At 48.6% G+C, this 21931-nt stretch overlaps 1 long non-coding RNA gene across 4 annotated transcripts; it reads right to left on the bottom strand.

Annotated features, from left to right (window-relative positions):
• Positions 1-847: 847 nt before the first annotated feature.
• Positions 848-20275, bottom strand: LOC306660479. Of its 4 annotated transcripts, none has more exons than XR_013763642.1 (6): positions 20045-20275; positions 18088-18257; positions 14947-15090; positions 5352-5446; positions 4769-4980; positions 848-1251 (listed from the first exon to the last, which is right to left on the bottom strand). It is a non-coding gene; the product is annotated as an uncharacterized lncRNA (long non-coding RNA). The 4 variants fall into 4 exon arrangements; XR_013763643.1 differs by having other exon boundaries at positions 849-1132; XR_013763644.1 differs by lacking the exon at positions 5352-5446 and having other exon boundaries at positions 851-1251.
• Between the last annotated feature and the right edge of the window lie 1656 nt (positions 20276-21931).

Genomic DNA, 21931 nt, shown 5'->3' with positions numbered 1-21931 from the left:
GGAAATGTGCCTGAAACAGAAACTGGCAGCCAGTAGTGGTGGTGACACAGGAATGTGTGCCCACCTCAGCCAGCACCACCCCAAGTTGCCAAGGGCTCAGAACATAGCTCAAGCATGGTCTTCACCTTGGTTTTCCTAGGGGACAGGAGAGATAAACTGAGGGACTCAGGGACCCATGGCTATGGCCTGTCCCCCATAGGACTCAATGGAAGCAAGGGTTATCCCTCCAAGGGCTAACATGACAAGTGACATTCTACCAGAGGTGCTAGTGAAGCATCTCAGGTAAGAGGGTTAGACTGTGGCGTCCCAACCAACTGCTATTCATTCATTGTAAAGAGAAAGCAATGCCTTTCATTGTAAAGAGAAAGACTTCGCCTTTATCTTTTAACAGGAGGCAAAGCCCCAAGTCCAGAGAAACCCCATTAATATGGATTTTCAGGCATTTGGAGAAAAGGAGGTGAGGCTTGACAGAGAAGAGGGGTCTCTGATGCCACACCCCCAAGGTGGTACCTGCAATGGCCACTGGCCATGTGCCTGCCCAGCAGAGCCCACTAGAGGACCTTCTGGTTGGCAGAGGTCAGGGAAAGCAGGCATTTGGTCTCTCCAGATGCCCACGTACACTGGAGCTGGAGCGGCAGCCCAGCCTAGAAAGGCAGTGAAGAATGGATTCACGGCAGCCTCAGCCACATTCTAAGGCAGAATCACCAGAAGGGGTTCAGCATCCAGCAGGGGGACACAGGGAGCCGGGTCCCCAGGTTTGGCAGCATCCACTGTTCAGAGCACAGTTCCTGAGCATAGTTCCCTGCCATCCTGGCAATCCTGTCGCTCCCCAATAGTATTCCGATGAATCCCTCCTCCTCTAAATCAATGACTTGCCACCAGGAAGCTGATCAGATGCAGCCACAACCCCAAGGCCCACAGAAACAAGGGATGATTACAGTAAGGAAAAAAGCAACACGGTTGATTTTAATTTCATGACATGTTTTTCAATAATTGGATACAGAAACAAGGATTTAAGAGGAACGGGCTGTTACCAGATGGAGAAGTGACAGGGTTTCCATCGTAGAGTTAAGATTAGGGCAAGGTAGCCAAGTGTGGTGGAGCACTCCTGTAATATCAGTTACTCTGGAGGCTAGGGCAGGAGGATTCAAGTTCAAGGTCAGCCTGGGCAACTTAGCAAGACACTATCTCAAAATAAAAAGGGCCAGGGATGAAGTTCAATGGTAGAGCACCCAGGTTCCAGCACCAATACTGAAAAAAAAAAAAAAAAAAAAAATAGTGAAATGTGGTTTTCATAGTCTCGTGCTTCCGTGAGACCTGCCCCGACTGCTTACGCCACTCACACTGAAACACTGCACCCACCTCGGCCTCCCTTCACCACCAGGTGACTATCATCTCACACTGCAGTAGGCAGCTTGCCGTGAGATATGTTTGAGCATGACATGGTTGCGCCTCACAAGCTCACTTGAGTTCCCTTATTTGAGACCCTGGGTCCAAAGAGAAGTGGTCCAGGTCAGCTGGCCTGGTTTCTAGCCCCAGCTCTGGAACTAACTAAAATAATTCTTCTCTCTGGGCCTCAGTTTTTCCCATAAAAAAAAAATGAAAAGAACCAACTTGTTTCTGTACAAAGGTTCTCCCAGTTCCAAATTCTATGATGCCATTATTCTGATTCTTTGGAAATCGTCCCTGGGTAGACCACGGAAATAACATAAGAAAGCACCTTTCCTGTTCAGCAAGATGGGAGGCATCCATTTTGCAGCTAAGTACATTCCCTGCCTTCCAGGTAATAATGCTCCTATAGCCATAAGGGGAGCTGGTCATGAAAACAGACACCATTCTAGGTATTCCAAGTAGGAAGGGTTCTGGAAGATCCAGGGACTTGGACACTTGTGTGACTGCTTAGGAAGGCTGGGAGAGCAAAGTTCAGGCCAACAGCCACCAGGCAGGAGATCTGTAGTGCAGCTGGAGGTTGCAAAGTACCTGTAATCTCAGTGATCACTGCAGCCACCAACCTCAACTGCCAAGGCACCAGACCATGCAATTCTCAAAGGCCTGAATTTTGCCCAGGCCCTGAGCAGCCGCGCTTCTCCTCCTCCACCTCAGTTCTCTCAGCAATGCTTCTCATTGGCAGGATCTTACTTGGAGCTGTACAGAGAAAAGGATTCTGGGAAATGCAGTTCCACGCTTCTCCCCTAAGGTACAGTCTGTGTAAGTGTGCAGCCCTGGTGCCAAGGGACAAAAGACAATCAGCAGACCACAAACCAGGAAGAGCAAGGAGATTTCATTTTAAGGTCCAGCTCTTAATTAATTAATTAATGGCTGTCTAAAAATAATTTTGAGATTGTATTTAGAATCAGCATGTATTTAGATTCAGTAGGGAAAAGTGCCACAGTTGATTAGCAATGCCTGTCCTGGGTATGGAATGAGAGTGGGGGATTTGTATGCAATAAATTTGTTCGAATGATTACTAGGCTTTCCAAACTGACTGCTGTTTGCATTTGTTCCTTTTGCCCCTGAGTCAAATGTATGAGTCATAACCATTCATGGGTGGAGTTATCCCTATAAGCCTTGAGCTGAGGTGGGACCCCAAAAGTGGGACAGCTGATGAGAAGCAGAGAAAAGACATTGGGGAAACAATGGGGTCTCCAGCCTCCTGGAACCACGCTCTTCGCAATCCACCCAGCCAATTCCTGAAGGTCATCTCGTGGTCAGCTTGTTCACGCCAGCGCAATGGTCCCCTGCCTTTCACCTCATTTGGCTTCCAAGTTCCTAGGCCCGTCTCTGCCAGGCCACAGCATGTGATCTTGGAGAAACTTTCCACCCCTTCTCCATGAATTACTTCCCCTTTCTGGACCTCAGTTTCCTCATTGGCATAATGGGGAGTTGGGTTAGATCTGTGGTTGGAAGCTGCATACTGCAGAGCTCTGGGGTGCGTGGAGAAGGAAGGTGAGAGAATGCCAAGGCATGGGGCTCCGGGAGGCCCCATTTTTATCTGTTTAAGATATTGTGCTCTTGATTAAGATGTCCCTTGAAAAGAAGGAGGAGTGGGCTCTACTTCTACAACAATAAATATAAACAACCCCTGACCTGGGGATGACTCAACAGTTTTTCAGTTTTAAAATGGTGAACAAGTGACACATATTCAGTAGTAACTGTGCTTTGACTTTTGATCCCCACCCCCAGGATAGCAATATGCAGTGTGAAAGCTGAGCACAGTGGCACATGTCTGTAGCCCCAGTAACTTGAGAGGCTGAGGCAGGAGGATCGTGTGAACCCAGGAATTCAAGGCCAGCCTGAGCAACATATCAAGACCCTGTGTAAAAAACAAAAAAAACAACCATGCAGTACAACATGACACTGGAGAGTGACAGAAGCCCCACCTCCCAGTCAGCCACAGGAGATCATGAGGGTAAACAATCCATACTCTACAAAGAACTGCAGGGCTAAGCTGGCATGTTTGGTAGGTTAGCAGTGTTTTATGCATTCTCAATTTATGATATTTCTAACTCACGATGGGTGTAGTGCAATGTAACACCAACATAAGTCAAAGAGCATCTGTAAATAAACAAATAAAAGGCCGAGAATCTCTGGATAAAGAAAAGGTCCTTGGGTTGGGTATGTTGCACAGCGGGACCCTGAAAAGGAGGAAAGGGGGGGAGGAGAGAGAGAGAGAGAGAAGAAAGATGAAAGAAAGAAAAGAAAGAAAAAAAGATGAAAGAAAGAAAAAGAAGAGAAAGAAAGAAAGAAAGAAAAAAGAAAAGAAAAGTTAGTTTCCTATGGTCACTTCCAGATGTAGCATTCCTGGTACTGCTTAGTTGATCTCCCTCTAAAATCATAAGCCCTTTCCCTCCCTCCCTCCCTCCCTCTCCATCTCTGTCCCTCTCCTGCTCTCTCCACTTCCTTTGCTCCTTTCTTTCTCCATCCTGTCTTTCACAGCAATGAGTTGCAAAGTCTCCATCTTAACTTCCAAATTTGACTTGACCTTGAACACTAAGCTTAGAAGCCTCCTTGTCATGATGAGATGTTGTGAGGTTATATAAAGGAGAAGGGAAACGGTATATGTAAATCTCTTCATTTTCCAAAAACTTTGGGTTATTTGCTTTATGGCCATGTATTTGTAAAACACATTGAGCCAGAGCGAATCTAGAAGGTGACATCTTGGAGTGAAGAGGTATTTGCACTTTCCACTCACCAGAGCTACACAGCACATTTTGAGGCATGGGAACATGCCGTTTTGAGTTGTCACTGTTTTGTTTCTAATGATATTGCAATGACTCTATGGTTTTTATTGCTGCTTTTTTTAAGGCAGGAGGAACCATTCAAATAGGTTTTTCTGCTCAAAATGTACTTTGGAGTTCCATCTTGGGGAATCAGGACCTTTCTGTTCCTCTTCCTGCTACAGTTTCACTTGGTTCCCTATCAATACTAGCTCGAAGACTCTGAGTCAGCCGTAAAATATGGCCAGTCAGGGAAATGACAAGTTCACTTTCATTATTCCCTGCTGGAGGGAAGGGGCAGATTCAACAGGAGCGTGTCTGAGGAGTGGAAATCAGAATCTGCCATTCTGCTCCTCGGGTCCTCCTGAGCCACCCGGCTTGGCTGAGAAGGAAGCGGCTGGAACCCCATACCTGGGCCTTTGTCTGGTGGCAGACGTGGCACTAGCGAGATCGGCCCACACCCCATAAAGTGCACCACACTGCAGCCTTCAGCACTAGCTCTGCACAGGAAGGTCCCGGCCGGGCTGCCACCGAGAGTTTGCAAAACTCACCTGCCAATCGGCTGCAGCCCGAGGAGCGGAGCCTTCTCCCATTGGTTGGTCCCCGTTGGCCTAGGAGCTGGAGAGGGCGGAGTCTGTGGCTAGCAAATTCACCCGCCTCGGATTCTCGAATTCTCCCACCTGTAAGAGGCTGTCTGATCTTCGCCAATTCCCGACTCCAGAGAAATGCATTCAGAATCCACGTGTGCGTCAACGACCCCTCCCTAGGAGACACAGTGACCAACGTATGAGAGATGGGATGGCCTTCCCTTTCCTGAGGGCTGCTTGGGGACGGAGCGCTTGTCTCAAGACACTGAGGGAGGGGTGGAGGAGGTGCTCAGTGGGGAGAGGAGTACTCAGAGCCCTTGCACTTAGTACGGCCCAGCTTCTCCCAGGGCAGAGCTGCTCCCAGTGGACAGAGGTGCAGACCCTGATGTCCTTTCTAGAGAACAGGGCCGGAGGCAGAGCCTGCTATGTTGGGAATGTACCTGGCAGACAGAAGAGTTTAGCCCACGAGAAGTGCGATATATTTCATCCTGTTTCCCGTTTCCCTGGAGGTCTTTTTCCCCAGGTTTTGAGGCCTGAATTCTGTTACCAGAACTCTCTGTTCTCTTGGCATTCCTGTTGACATGCCATTTCCCCAGAAGGGCCCTCGTAGGGAACATCTTACAGAAATGGACACTTCATGGCCTGAAGGGCAGGGAAATAACTGATGTATGCACAAGCTGGACAGCCAGAGGGGTGGGCACAAACACACTTAATACTAGAACAACACCGTCCAACAGAACTTTCCTTGATGGTGCCTAGCAGAATCAATTTGCCCTGTTTAATACTGTAAGCAGTTGAGCATCTGTAATGTGGCTACTATGAGGAACAACACGATTAATTAAAATTTAAATAGCCACATTGGCTAGTGGCTATGGTATTGAAAAGTGCAGTTCTAGAAAAGATAAGGAAGAGACCCCAGGCAGCCATTGATTCAGGGAATTCCACCAGATGACATGTTATTGGACTCTCTGGGAGGCAGAGTATGCAAAAGCCTGTATCTTGTAATGGTATTTTTGAAAAACAGAAACATTATGGTTCTGTATAATGCAACATTCTATAGGGTTAGAGTTTTATGTTTACCAAAAGTAACAAAACCTTGTAGGGTGCAACTACTCTGGAATTCCAACTACTCTGTGCAATTCCAACTACTCTGGAGGCTGAGGCAAGAGTGTTGCAAGTTTGAACCCAGCCTGAGCACACTTAGGGAGAACCCCTCTCAAAACAAAAAGGGTTGGGGTTGTAACTCAGTGGGAGAGTGCTTGTCTAGCTTGTGTAAGGCCCTAGATTCAATCCCTAATACTAGAAAGAGAAAAACATAAAGTAACAAAACCTTTCCTGCCCTTTCCTCTGACAGACTGAGCCCCAGGGAAGAGGTATGACTGTTCAAGGTCTTGCAAGACACTGATTTCTCTGGAGTTGTCTGCCCTCATCCCAGCAGATCAGGAGGAGTGGAAGCTGCTAGGTAACAGGTTTCCGAACACAACACTGGTGTCTTCCTTTCACCGAAGTCTTGGGTATGTGGAAGTATGGAGATAGTGATAATGGTATTTGACCTGAGTCCCCATTCAGTGTGGCTCCTAGGGATCTGAGCTCCATCCTGAGTCTTGTCAGTTTCCAAGAGGGCCCTGTTGTTCACAATCTTCCTTGGTAGCTCACTTGGCTCTTTTTTTTTGTTTATTTGTTTGTTTGTTTATAGTTCTATGATTTTTAAATTAATTTATTTTGCAGTTGTAGGTGGACAGCATGCCTTCATTTATTTTTATGTGGTGCTGAGAATTGAACCCTGTGCCTCACACGTGCTAGACAAATGCTCTACCACTGAGTTACAGCCCCAGTCCCTTGGTTATTTTAAGGCTGGGGCAGCCACCCACTGCCATGCTGCTGTGGTAGATAGAATCATGGCCTCTCCAAAACATCCAGATCCCTGAAATCGGTGAATCGGTTATCTTATATTGGAAGAGGCACTCTGCAGTTATAATTAAGTGAAGGTTTTTTGTTTTTTTGGTTTTTGGCAGTACTAAAGATTAAATCCCTGAACACTGTAATCCTGAGTTACATTCCCAGCCCTTTCTAAAATTTTTGTTTTGAGACAGGGTCTCACTAACTTACCGGGGGTGGCTTTGAATTTGGGATCCTCCGACCTCAGCCTCCCAAGCAGCTGAAATTACAGATGAGTATCACCGTGTCCCCACATACGTGAAGTATCTTGAGAATGGGAGGTAATTCTGGATGATCTGACTGAACCCAGTATAATCTCAAGAGTTCTTGTGGAGGGAGTCAGGTGATCAGTCAGCAAGGGGTTGGAGTGATGCTCGGAAGGGGCCATAAGCCAAGGCAGGCAGGTGCCCTCTAGCAGCTGAGAAGGGTGAGGAAGCAGATGTGTCCTGAAGCCTCCAGGAGGCTACAGACCTGCAGACATGTTCACCTAGACTTCTGACCTGCAGAGCCATGAGTTTACAACCTGTGTTGTATTAAGCCATTAAATTTACGGCAATTTGTTACAGCAGCAATAGGCAAGTAATGAAGCTACTGTCCCAGGGGGTGGCTCCTTCTGCTTCCAGGATCCACCGACTTAAGAGTAATGGGTGACAGCAACTTATTTCCTCCAGATCCATTGTCTTCCCTCTGTTTCATTGTGCCCCACAGCTGAGGGTCTGTCCCCCTCGGCAGCTTTGACTGTTGCATGGAATCCCTCCCAGCAGTAGGAGCAGCCGCCTTCTCCCCATTGCTCCAGAGAGTTGACATTGCCCATGACCTTCTTTGCCTTTCTCTCCAGTGGCCTCAGGCTCCTCAAGCAGCCCTGGATCCCTCTTCATACTTCAGATTCTCTTCTTTGCATCTCTTCCCTCCATCCCTTCAAAATTTCACCTAGCTTCCTTCCTCTCCCTCTAAATGATCAGAAGTGATTTGTGACAATGGTTTGCTACACTCTTGACCCAAAATACCCCCACAAAATCATGCACATCAAGAGGTTCACATCTTGGTATTCACTTTAAGAACACCCATGAAACCTCCCAGGCTATCAGGGCGTGCTGATCTAAAAAGTCACCAAGTGTCTGAAAGATGTCACTTTAAAGAAACAATGTGTGCCATTCCAGCTTTACAGTGGTGGAGTTGGGAGGTGTGCCCAGGCCAAACAGTGGGGCTGGAGACAGGATCAGTGGCTCAAAAAGAGTTCTGAATTTTTACTGCACATGCTTAAAAATGTAGGGGATATAGCTCAGTTGGTAGAGTGCTTGCCTCACAAGCACAAGGCCCTGGGTTCAATCCCCATCACCGCAAAAAAAAAAAAAAAAAAAGCAGAGTAATGCTGAAACTTAAGGGTTTCGACATAGGGTCTCTGATCATTTAACAACCCCAGGTGAACAAAGCACCCAGAAGTGCCACCACACTTGATCCCTACGTGAGCTCCTCTGCCACTTGAAGATGATCCTCCTGAAAAGGAACAAATTTCTGAAGCCAGAAGAGGATTTTGCCAGGAAGAAAAAGATATCCCAGAAGAAACTGAAGAAACAAAAACTATGGCACAGGAATAAATTCAACATAAAAATAAATATCAAGAAAATGTTAAAAACCCAGAGAGCAAAGCCGGAAATGCAGGCAAAAACACGAATGAAGTTCCTGTTTGCAATCGAGAAGCAGGTCCAAGGAGGGCCTCCCTCCCGTGCCTGAGATGACAAGAGAAATCTGATCACTTTACCTGACCTCGTGCCTACCATCTGAGTAGTGCGTTCTGCAGGCAGCCCCCATTTGCTGCCAGGAAAGACCAGGCCCCAGACCTCACCTAGATGTCCTTGGTACTAGATTCCCCTGAGAATCTTCTTCACAGCATAATACCCACCATTCACCAGGCTGGGGACCCATACCTACAATGGGTTTCTTAGCTGTTCTCCCTTACACACAATAGGCTTCTGTGGACACTCAGTTACTCGTTCTACCATGAAACATTTCCCGTGATCTCCTGGGCACTGACACTGAGCCTGTGACCCAGTGGAGGCCTCAGGACTGTGAGTAAAGCTACCATCTTGATGTTCCCACAGAAGATACAGGCGCAGAGCAGAAGAACCACCAGCCGAACCCAGTTCAGATGGCCGCATCTGAGAAAAAGCACTTGTTGTAGATGACTCCGGTTTGGGGTAGTTTTATTTGCAACAGTAGATAACTGAGGTATTCCCACACATGGCCCCAACCGTGGGGGACGGGGCTCTCTCTTCTCCAGGCTCTTCCTGACCTCTTGACCTAGCCCTCCAACCCCTTCGCTGTCAGCTGCCTGTAATTCTGTAACTGGCAGGAGCAGCCCTGGCAGCACCTGCCCAACCAGTTCTCTGTGTGGCCAGGTGTAATTAATTAATTAGCCATTTGTGAACTCTAGACAAGGGGTGCCATTGATCCTCAGTCTCCTCCTTCCATCAAGAACCCTTGGAGCTGGAGCCACGAGGGTTGAGCACGATGACTGGGGCAATCCCTGACAGAGACCCACCTCCTGTCAGCGACAGGAGGTGTCCTGATGCTGTGGTCACCATGACGACAGAGCTACTCATCCAAAAAACCCACACAGGCCAAGCAATCTTTTCACACTGCATATGTTCCAAAGAGCGGAAGGCCTCAACATCGGAAAGAGTGATTGAGGCAAGGGCAAGCAGAAAGAGAGAATGCTTCCATCTTGTCAGATCTTCCCCTCACGAGAGCAGCAGCTTCATGAGGGCAGAGACCAGACGCCTTCATCTTGGATGAACCGCAGGGAAGAAGTCAAAATGTTTTCCAGCCGTTTGTGTGACTGCAAATGAGCAATGCAAGCCCCCTTGGGGCAGGACTTACTCAGGAAAAAGTCATTTGAAAGGCACTTCTAAGTCAAGTAGGTGCTCACTGTCCCACAGGGAAGAGGGAGGGGTTGGAGGGACGCTCAGAGGCTTCCCCTCCCCATTCCTCTTGCATGCAGAGCAGATTGCTGGGGATGAAGTAGGCAAAGCTGAACAAGAGCCAAGAAACCCCCTGGAAGGAGAAAGACCTACAGTCCAACCTCTTTCCTCTTGAAGACGACCATTCCGAGCATCTCTCCGATGTATCTCAAGGTCCCAGGTAAGTCAGTGGACAGGAAGGGCAAGAAAAGACACAAGGCCCTGGAGAAGTCAACATGAAGGGAGGGGGTTTGCACAAATGACCCTGGCTAGACCCTGGAGAGAGGGGAGATCTTGAGGGAGACTTCCATCACACAGGGACTCCCACGAGACATAAAGCAGAAACAAGATGTGCCCATCTTTAGTACCACAAGCTGTAGAAATGGATATGGCAGTTATAGAAAAGCATATATTTTCTGTGCATGAAGTCATTCAATATGCAAGTCATTTATTCAACTCAGTAAACATCGTTGAAAGCTTGGTGGTCACAGAAAGCGACATCAGACAAGCTGGAAAAGCAATATTGATGCCTTGTGATACGTGCAGAAACAGAAGTACATATAGAGCCCAGAGACTGCCCTAGAGAGAAGGGTAATAGAAATTTCCAGGGGTTTCGAGAAGGCTTCCAGGAGAAGGTGACCAGGGAAGTGAGTTTTGAAGGGTAAGTCAGAGTTCACTAGCCACCCCAGAGTGGGCACTCATCCTTCAAGTTGACAGCCCGTGGTCTTCTGTTTATAGAAGATGAACAAAGTCAACTTTCTGCATGCAGTTCCTGACAGCGGGCATGTGGGGTTTTTTTTGTTTCTTTGTTTTGTTTTGTTCTGTTTTTTAAAGTAGAGGGGAGAGATTATTTTATATAAATTTATTTAAGTAATTATCTTATTTATTTTTATGTGGTGCAGAGGATCGAACCCAGTGCCTCACACATGCTGGGCAAGCGCTTCACCACTGAGCCGCAGCCCAGCCCAGGCATGTCGTTTCGATTGGGAACGGAAGCCAGCTCCTAGACTCGCAATCCTCTTGGGCTGTAATAACATCCACCAGGGCTTAGAGTCACCAGGCCTGCCGTCAGGGACCTGTCACAAAGTTCGTGGTTTTCTGAGTCTCTTTTCACAGCAGAGCACGATAGAAAGCTCCAAGGAAGAACAAACAGAAAACAACGCATCCAAAGCTGCACATCAGCGACCAATGCAGGCGACAGTGCCGGCCCAGGGCCTCTGCCTGCTGGAGAAGTTTCTGCATGATCTTCATGAAAAAAACTCCCTAAAACTCTCTGTGCCTAAACACCCAGCAGGGGTGCCAGTCCTGAGGTCCATCGTGGAAATGGCCCCTCTTACTGCCCAAGTGACCCCGTTCCTTCCTCAGCAGGCTGAGACAGGCCGACCCTCCAGCACTGACCAACACAGGGTAGAATGGTGACACCTGCCCCGGGGGCCAGCCCTGTCTTAGAAACCCACCTTCTGAGTATGGTGGGCTATCTGGGTGACCACTGGAGCGGGTGGCCCTGAGGTAGACGTTACCCCTCTCCCAAGAGCTGAGGTCTTTCCTGTCAATTTAAATTAACTTCAGCTAAAAGGGACTGACAGAAACATGGATCTGGGTGAACTATATTTGACTGATACTCTGTCAAATATTGCATGGGGTTGTGATCCACCGCTTTTCCCATCTGCTTCCCCAGCCTCAGTCTCTGAATGCACAATGGCATGATTATCATATTGTCTTCAGAGTTCCCTCCATCGGATCAGAGCCCGTGTCTGTGAAATGTGCCCACTGAGAAGGGAAGCCCTGGTGAGGTGGGCGCCAGGACAAGGGCATCCCTTAGGGCAGAGCTGGGAAGAGGGAGGGCTGCCCGGAAGGCGTCCTGGCCCTTGCCCGGCAAGGTGCTCAGCCTGGAAACAAAGAGGAGGTGGTGGATCAGGAGTAAGGAGCGGGATTAAGATCACACAAACCTGCAGTCCTTAGAAACTGGCTTAATCCATTTTATAAAGAGTTGGGAGGGTTTTTCTCTCCGTGAATATAATACCTTGCACATCTGATCAGCTTTTTTCCCAGAACATTTCAAAGCTCTCTGCAAATACAGTAGAGTCTCCTTAGATTAGAACACGGCCTATTATTACCTGGCTTTGGAGACACCCTAGGTCAGAAGGTCACCTGGGGCCCTCTGAAATAAGAAATTCCCTGCAACAAAAAGGCTGATGTGATGTGGTTTGTCTAACTAGTAGTTTTCAAACTATGTGAGTCATGGGACCCTTAAAAAAAAACACCTGAAGCACAATTCCTAATTCAGAACAAAGTGGAACTATGGCAAAGGTCAGGGTGAGGGGTTCAGCAGTCGGTCCCCTTGACACTCAGTGGACTCCATCCACTGAGTCCCCAGGACCCCAGACCACAGTTTGAAAAGCACTACGGAAGTGAGTTGCCCCCCATCACCAAGGACAGATTTTCTGTGAAGTTAATGAAACTTTACCTTCTGCAGGGTACCTCATTTCCTTAAGTAGCAATTCTAAGGCTTGGTACCTGATTTTGCCTATCATTTTGTGTTGTTCTTATGTGTTTCATTCAGGATAAGTTATATGATTTCTGCAGCCAAGTGCAAAGTAAAAACTTGGCTCCCTTTGTTCAAAAATAATTAAGAATTTCAAGGTGGATGGCAGAGCCTTAAAACAAATGTAGATCTCTTCTCCGTGCAGGGACCTGGGGGACCGCTCTGACCACACACCACAAAGCCAGCCCTGGATTCCTGCATAACAAAACATGGATCTGCCCCTTCCCGCAGCTTTCCAAAGAAGCAGCAATAGATTCAAATACACTTCCACCTCCCCTGAGTCTGTTTTGTATCCTGGTGAGTCAGACTCCCTCCTGGCTCTGCAAGTAAGGGCTCCTCCCAGGCACAGGGACACCCTTCCTCACCCTCTGCATTTGCAAACAGAAACTGCAACAAACCAGGGGCTCAGATTGGAGCAGCACTTGGGAGACTTGTGGGTTCATCCTGCAAGCCCCAGGTGTTCCACAGAACCATTTCAGGTGGCCCAACTTCTTCTCTTGGTCCCCCAGGATTTGAGGCTGCAGTAAGTACTAAGAATGTGTCCACTGAGTAAACAGCACCTCCAACCAGGCGATGTCCTTATGGTTCTCTGACTCGGCCATACTCACAACAAATGGCAAGCCTTTGTAAGCTTAGTCCCCCGCCCAGAAGGTGCCTCCTTGTCTGTTCTTCCCGCAGGTCTATCTATGTGCCCATGCGGAGGCTTCGCCTTCGGGGCCCCTGTCTTTAGATGCCCCGACTGGGAAGGAAGGAACAACAACCCTAGGCACCTGTGGGTTCAGGCTGGACCAAGCCAGCCATGGAGTGTGTCAAGGTGACTCTACCAGGAGACAGAAGCTGCTCAGTGTTGAAAAACCAGGAACCTGAATGCGGTTGGCTTTGCAGAAGATGCAGGAGCTGAGAAGACACACAGGGGCATGGAGACAACCAAACGATGGGCTGTGTCAGGAGCCATAAGCACCCTCGGCTGGAAGAGGTAGGTTACCAGAGCGAGCCTGGGACTCCAGTGAACCTGAACCTCAGGACCTGTCCAAAAGAACAGGAGCCACTGAGGACAGAAGGTGCCACCTGAGCTTCTTCCCGAGGAAGACCCAAACTCCTTCCTCATGGCGTCCCCTCTCCCCCGAGTGCCACGCACTGGCCCCACCCAGCTGAAGCCAGTCCACAAAGGAGACAGAGAGATGCAGGGCATAGCTGGGGTCTCCGGGCAAACAGGCCCATGCTGCATAATAGGGGTGCTACGGAAGAGACGACCTCGGAGCCTCTCCAGCCCTGAGAGGACACTTGATAGGAAGCACTTTACTTCCCACAAAATTCACGTGGCATTGGCCTTAGAAATAATGTTTCTCATGCTTAATAAAATTATAGTGGAAAAATCTTTCCATTGGTTATCTAACGTCTCGCAGAATTGATTGTTTTTAATGACTTAGGAAAAAAGTTGTGCTTTCTGACTTGTAGATTCACTTCCTTTTATGAGATAATGAAAATTATATACCCCATCATATTTCCCTTTTTGCCTTAACTGCTAGGAAACTCTAAGTTAAATTTCAAACTTCTCAAATACAGGTTTTTAATTATATTTACATTTCCTTAAATCCATTATTTCTGGTTTAATCCTCTCATTGGTTAAATGTGTATAATTGAAGCCATCTCAAGTTCTTTCGAGTAGTAGAGAAACTATACCTTGATTTTGGTTTTGGGGGGTTTTCTGTTTTTGTGTTCTTGGTGTATGTGCTGGAGATCAAACCCAGCACCTCACGCAGGCTGGGTAAGTGTGCTGCCGCTGAGCTACATCCCAACCCACTTAGCTTCTTTTTATTACGATGATTGCAGCGGCTGGGCAAGGTGATATAAACCTGCAATCCCAGAAGCCTGGGAAGCTGAGGCAGGAGGATCACAAGTTCAAAGCCAGCCTCAGCAACTTAGGCCCTAAGCGACTTAGGGAGACCCTGTCTCAAAATAAAAAAAGGCTGGGGATGTCACTCAGTGGTAAACACTCCTAGATTCAGTCACCAGGATCAGAAAAAAAAAAAAGATCCTGCATCTCCGATTCTTCCCTACATTTGGTCCCTGCCTGTTCCCCTTCCCCCTCAAAACTTCCTAGTGATTTGTCATTTTCCCACGTTGAGAAAGCCACAGAACCTTCCCACTTCTCCATGGCATTCTCTTGCTCTTAAATTGTCTCCGTATCTCTTTCGCTTCCCCTTCCTTTGCCCTCTTCAGAGATTTCCTCTCCAGCAGGACATGAACCTTCCTAAGCAGTGCCAGAGTCACGGGGCCCTCTGAGGAGGAAGCTACCAGTCTGGGCAGAGAAGAAGGACTCCTGGAGGCAGAGGGTCTACATGTGGCCCCTAGTGGCAGCCCACCTGGGCTTTGGGTCACTGACCTGGTTTGAATCCACCTGTGTCACTCACCTGCTGTCACCAGTGGACATCTACTTTGCTACCAGTTTACCAGCATGGTGTCCCTTCCCCTGATTTTGGTAATAGCACCCCAATTTTTCTCTGGGAATTACTCCTCCCACTGCATTGTCTGGAAAGGACTGCCTTTCCAAGGGCCATGTCCTCTTGCCCAAGGGTTACCCAGAACCAGCAGCCCTCTCCAGGAGGGGTGACAAGTTCAAGCTCATTCATCTTGCCTACGATCCTCAGCAGTGAGCTCGTCTCTGAGCTCCTACCACCTCCTGGCCCCAAACTGACCACATCCTGGTCCATACAAGGCCTCTTGCTCTGCTCCTTCTTGGGTCTTTATGAGTGTTTCTGTTGGTTGCAGGCAAACCCCACATGCTGCAGGGGCAGAGAGTAGGCCTGTTACATGGCCTCTTTGAGCCCCAGGTTCTGCATCTGTAAAATGGAGAAAGCAGGACAAACCTCGTGGAATGAGGGGTGATGTGCTGAGACCACCATGTGTGTTTCATAGTTATTCCACCCCTCCTTCCTTCCCCTACTGAGCAAGTGACCTGCAAAAGTTGATGGAACATGCCCATATTTCACTGGTGGCCACTGGCAAGCACCAATGGTCATGTCTCCTGAGACCTCCACTTCTCCCTCCAGATCTCTGCTTTTCAAGGACTTCCTGGGGTCTCATGGGAGGGTGAGTGACAGCTCATCCACATCCATGGAGGAGAAGCAGAATGTCTATGAAACTTGCCAAAAACTCACCACAAGGAACAAAAGCAGCAGATCCTTAGCATGGCCCTTTGCCAAAAGTGCTGGCCCAACCTCCTACAAGAGTGTTGTGCTCCGATTCCCCCTCTGCGAAAATGCCACCGACTCTATCTTAGAAGGATTCACAGAGCAGACCTGGGGCTGAGGGGTCTCCTGTGTCCCCGGGAGAGCACAGAAGATCCTCGGATTCCCCAGGGAGGCTCAGCAGCATCCTCAGGTTCAAATCTCCTTCTCCCCAGAGGCAGCATGAACCTGCAGTTGAATGTGGATAGACCTGCCTGTCCCCCTCGCTTTCCATGGAGCTCCATCTCCGGAGAGCACTGTTCCCACTCCAGGAGCAGGAAGTAAGCAGTGACTCTCCTGAGTCCCTGGTGGCTCCCTGGGGAACCAATGGGCTCTTCCAAAGGGCTGGCTGCCGGTCTTCACAGCAAAGACTGCAGCCCGCTGCTCTTTATTGATTCCTACCAGATAGGAAGTTCATTAACCCTATTTTACAAATGCAGACACAGGTTTAAAGCAACTAAGAAGCTTGGCCAAAATCACACAGCTTTTAAGGGATGAGGTCAAGAATCTCATCCAAGCAGGCATGGTGGGTGGATCACACCTGTAATCTCAGCTACTCAGGAGGCTGGGGCAGGAGGGTCACAAGTTCAAGGGCAGCCTCAGTAATGTAGACTCTGTCTCAAAATGAAATTTAAAAGGGCTAGGTGCTGGGCACAGTGGCATAGGCCTATAATCCCAGAGGCTCAGGAAGCTGAGACGGGAGGATCAAGAATTCAAGGTCAGCCGCAGCAACTTAGGGAGACCCTAAGCAACTTAGTGAGACCTGGTCTCTAAATAAAATATAAAAAAGGATTGAGGATGTGGTTCAGTAGTAAAGCTGCCTGAATTCGATCCCCAGTACCAAAATTTTTAAAAGTTGGGGGGCTAGTATATATATATAGCTCAGCACAAGGCCCTGGGTTCCATCTCTAGTTTTGGAAAAAAAAAAAAAAAAAAACCTCCTGGCCTCCCTGACTCCAAAGCTCTTAGCTACTCTACTCCAGGCATCCCTGATGCTTCTGGGGGGAGGCCCCCATGAGCACACTTAGAGTTGCCAGGTGGGCTCCGGAGAGGGAAGAAAACTGACCTCTCAAACTGCCGCGTAGTAGCGACATGATTCTGAAAATTCACTTCTCCCCTTTGTCTCCCCCTTCCCACCTCCGCAGGTGGAGGGTGCAGGGTGCTGCCCTGCAGGGGGGGCACCATGAAGGATGCTGCCAGGTGGGAGAAGACAGGCGTGTGGGCTGGAGGAGCACAGCCCAAAGGGAAGCCAGCAGGAGGCTAAGGAGGGAAGAAGATCCGCCGGGCTGATGGGACCCTGGGGCCTTAATGATACCAGCAGGGTGCTCCCTCGGGTCTCCTTGAAGGCAGGACAGGAGCCAATAATTGGTCAGTAACAACAGGATTCTGTGAATCCCCAGGGAGTCTTCCTGCTGTGGGCTTCCAAATAGTTCTGCTAGTTTTTGTCCCACTTCAGTTTGGGCTTAAAGACCTTCCTGCATCAACTAGAAAGGCACTGGAGAAACTCCACCAGCCTGGAACGACCGAGCTCTGAGCCTCCTACGCCCCCTCTTTCCTCAGGCCTAGTGACCAGAGCATTTTCTCTTCACCTACTGGCTAAGCTTAGTGGCTTCCCCTCCCCCACCCACCCCCACCTCCTCATTACAGAACAAAGGGACCTGGCTCCTTCCCGCCGGTCCAGAGAGGGTCCCTAATTGGCTTTCCATTAAAGAGAAAATAGACTACTGTTTCCACCTCATTATTTATGAGCCCTTCTGGAAGTGCATTCCATGCACTCGGGATTACTCATGCCCATTTTGCTTGGCCATATTTTATGATCTGTTTTATTTATTCAGGGCCTCTTTTGGGTACTCACATCTGAAACCAATTAAAAAACAAGAACTAGGAAAAACCAAATAAACACCTGGAGATGGCCAAACCCAGAGTCTTTCTGAAGCTTGTTATGGGCAGGACGTGCGTGGCCATGCCAACAGTCCAGGCCATAGGAATTGGCGATCGCTGTCTGAGAGACACCAGGCAATAGACCACACAAAATGGCAGCCCACAGATTGAAAGACCTATGGACAGAGCGTGGGCCAAGGTTGCCTGGTTCTGTGGTTCACCTGGAGCCTCCCTTTGCAGAGCAAGGGTATTGCTTATTCATCTTTGTGCCCTGCTCTCTGCCTGGCACATAGTAGGAACTCAGTCATTCTCTGCTCAGGCTCGTTCTCCTAACCACCATGTGCAAGTGCCCACGTGCACACACATCACATCACACAAGCTGAAAGGGATACGGAGGATCATGAATTTAGGGATGGCTTGCCTTTTATCAAGACTCCAGCTCTCTGGAAGAAATTGTTATTTCTGAGAAGCAACTGCCATTCTTGGTTTTGCCAGAAACAGTCCCACCTTCCAGACCCTAGCGCTTAGTAAGGTAGAGATGGGGGGTCAGGGAGAGGAAGGCCCGCCCGTCTTTCTCAGGGAGTCTGGAATCATTTCACACATCTTTCTAGGATTTGCACTGGAGTTCACATCCCTGGGTACACCAGCTCATCCAGATTTTCCACAAAAGTGCAGAGAGCCCCCCATTCCTCCCACCCACTCCTCCTCTCCCTCCAGTTGGTATCTCACCTGAGTCTGAAGGCTTCCCTCTGCCTCAGTTTCCAGCTGCCCCCTGGAGAGTCAGGATACTGGTCATTGGTCTCTGTCCTAAAGTCAAATCTTCTCTTCTTGTCCTTAAGACTGTGCTGGACGTGTGGACAGCGCACAGAGGACAGGAGCAAGGGGGCCAGCAGAGCAGCCTGTTGGGGCAGGTAATGCTTGTGCCTCAGAACTGTGTGGGGTTTTTGTTATGCAACGTGTCTGTGTGTGTCTATGTTTTTTTTTTTTTTCTTCTCCAGGATGTCTGGGATGTTTGTTGTGATCTGATTTTGTCCACCCATACACACATGAGGGGATGAGACCGGGTTCCTAAATTCTTAGAAATAATGCTGCCTACAGATTTATTACTGCCAATCTCTACCTTTCCTTTGTATTTTATGTAAATTCTTTGCATTAGTCAAGTTTCTCCAATAGGACAGTGTGTGTATGTACACACACACACACACACACACACACACTCACTCACTATATGGGGGGTGCCTGTACAGTCATAGATCACCTCATGACGGGGTCTCATTCTGAGAAATGTGTGACCAGGCGGTTTCATTGTTGTGCAGACACCACAGGGTGTACTTACACAAACTAAGATGATTACAATATCGCCAGGCAATCCAATCTTTTGTGACCACTGTATATGCAATCCATCATTGACCAAAACATCATCACATGACACACACATATGCATGTGTTATATATAATATGTATTAGAATGCTATTGAAAAATGTTTATAATTGTGATCATTTGCTACTTTATAAACTCATTTAAGTAGCAAGTCAATGCATTTAAAACATAAGGGACTTAAACTTTCATTTTTAAAAGACGTGTATCTGAAGGTGATTGTTTCTTGATCATGGCCAATGCAGTGCACTTGTCTTGGAAAGGGCAGCACGTGTAATGTTGGACACTAGATTTTGTTTTTATTTTGATGATTTCAAGGTCAAGAATACTGATTCACAAAGATGAATTATTGCAAATTCATTTTAAAAATCCACAGCTTGCTTTACAAGGTGTCCCTCAATCCCCCAAGGTTTTGGCCTTGACCCTCAATTGTGGGAATTCACAACTTCACCTTTTGGTGGCTGACCTTTGAGATCCAGAGTTTCTCAAGAGTTGGCAAGATAGATAAGTCCAGAAAGTGCCTGAGGACAGGAAGAAATATGGCAACTGGGGGCCAGCAGGTAACCAGCCTAATGTCAAAGCAGAACTTCACGATATTCCAAAGCAGAGTTCATGATATTCCAAGATGGGCAATAACTATAATGCCAAATGAAACTAACTGGCAAAACATGAGGGCACACAATGTAATTCAGACGTTCCAACAGACAAGGCAGGAATCTCAAATTTTTTAAAAAATAAAAGAGGCCTGGGATTCAGCTCAGTGATAGAGCACCCCTGGACTCATTCCTCAGTACCAAAAAATAAATAAATAACCTAGTTTTCTCATGGTAACAAAATCACAGGTACAGCTGACACTACTGTGGGTCTTTCCCCCCTACCCTCTTTTCACAAGAGGAAATACTAAATCCAATTGGAGGCTACCAAAAATCAAGAAGTAATTTCCTCCCATCCATCCGAGTTCACAGACCCCGTGGATCATCTTGGAAGTCTACAGATCCTGATTAAGAACAGCTGTCTTAGAGGGAGCCACTGGGAGCAGAGGTAAAAGTCAGCAGAGAACTGGAGGATCCCAAATGCAAGGCAGCCCAGGAGCCCGGGGAGAGCCAGTCAGGGATGATTCAACTGCAGCGAGGCAGCCCTCAGTCCACGCTCCCTCCCTCTCCAGTGTTCCTACAGTGAGTGGGGCTGTGTTAGATCAGCGAAGGGGCTGGATTTCATAGTTGGGTCCATCCAGCAGGACTGAAATTCATCTACAAATGGAACCAGTTCAGTGGAAGCAGGAACCTGGCTTCGAGAAGGAAGGCTCACCTGGGACGTGCAGACCCTCAGGGGAGGGCTTCGGACATCCCAGTGCAGGTCTGGGTTGCTCTCGTCTAGATCTGGGGTCCTGGAGACCCCTGCAGACACTGGGTAGTGTCTGGAAAAGTCACAGGACCTTTCACACAGGAGGAAGGCCCTAATTCATAGCTACAATGTTGGGAGGTTGTGGAACCAGCTGCCCTGGGAACTCACTGGCCTCTCACTTTTCTTTCCACTGCACGACCCTGCCGTGTGGCTTGGACATCCAGGGAGGCGAGGCCTGCCGGGGTGGGGTGTCCCATCGCCATAGCTACGGGTTTGGCCCTTTCAGAAATCCAGTGCAATGCTGGCTGCTGGCAGTCACCAGCCCAGACAGTGGTTGCTGAAGAAGCTGTAATGAGAAGTCGGCAAATGAATCCCCTTTGCCCTGCGCTGCCTCCAGCAAGCCCACGCTGCCCGCGCGGCCTGCCGGTGCTGGGCTGGAACTTTCCTCCTAATCTCAGCCTCAATTCCTTTTTCCCATTCTTCTGAATGTTAAAGTCATGACCTTTGCGGTTTATGGGCCACTGGAGACTGAACTAAATGTGTTAGCTCAGAGTCCAAACAAGTAATAGCCGGCCAATTAAATTAATAATCCATATTGTTACAATGTTTAACCACGGCTGTTTCCTCAGCGGTCTGTTTAAATCACAGCCAAGGCCTGACCTATTAAAATGAATAACTGGAATTATGAGAAACTCCATTTAATAAACACAGCGAGAAACGCAGCACAATTGGGCATGAAATATTTATTACCACTTGAAGCAGAGAGCTGTTTGGGTCTTTAGGATGGGATTAATGAATGAGTTTTAGTTTCTGACTCACAAGGTGGGAGGTGGGACTGGAACTGGGGGCCCTTTGGCAGATTCCTGGAAAAGCCAGTTCACATTTTGTTATCACGTTGTGCTGGGACTACTTGTTTATGTGTGACGAAAAGGAGTGTCTAATCGCAGTCTCCCAGAGACCTAGTACTTGCTCAGTAAATGTTTGCTGAATGGATGGATGGACAGACAGACTAATGATAGATAAAACCCTTTGGCATCTCAGTATCAATGATTCAACAGGACAGAGCAACACGGAACCTTAGCACAGGCCTGACACAGAGTCCTGAGCAAATGGCCACTGTCACAGGAGAGCGAATCCTGGCTAAAGTACTAGAAGATCAGCTCTCCCATCCGGCAGTTCTTGGGGTTCCCACAGCTGCTTCCACCCTAACTGGCCCATTTATCTTTGTGAGTTCTTAGGGTTCAACCTGTTGGGTGAGATGATTTGGTTTACTGAGTTTCACCTTTTCTCGGAACAATCTGCTCCCGCCCATTTTCCTAAAGCTCAGTGCCTCCCCACCGCACGTGTCCCGCCGTCCCCTATTCTCCAGGCACGGCTGCATTTCATAAGGTCTCCTTATTTTCCCCAGACCACATCAGCTCAGAGCTCAGGGACTCGCGCAGTGGTGTTTCTGTGAGAGCTTGGCAGGTCACGCGGGCTAGGTGGTCACTGGGGATCTTGAGCAGGACAACGCGCCTGGCCTATAGTAAGAGCGGCTCAACTCCTGCCCTCCGGAAGTTGTTTCCAGAGAGAGGGGAAGCGGGGCCAGTCCGCCAGACGCGGTGCAGTCGGGAGCTGAGGGAGCCCTTGACGTTGCACGGTCGAGCGGGTGGAGACAGGGAGGCCCGGCCTCGGTTTCCCTGCTGAGAACCAGGGCGTCCCGAGAGGACACGACAGGACCCCACAGGTCCGGCCCCACAGCTCCGAGTTCAGGATTACACGTGGGGCAGCCCAGGCACAGTGATGCACACCCGTGATCCCCGCTTCTCAGGAGGCGGAAGCAGGAGGACGGCGCGGTCCAGGCCAGCCTCG

The sequence above is a fragment of the Sciurus vulgaris genome (assembly GCF_902686455.1).
Source record: "Sciurus vulgaris genome assembly, chromosome: 4".
NCBI classification, from domain to species: Eukaryota; Metazoa; Chordata; class Mammalia; order Rodentia; family Sciuridae; genus Sciurus; species Sciurus vulgaris.
Note: the sequence above shows the minus strand (reverse complement) of the source record. Positions and strands in the feature narration are given on the sequence as shown.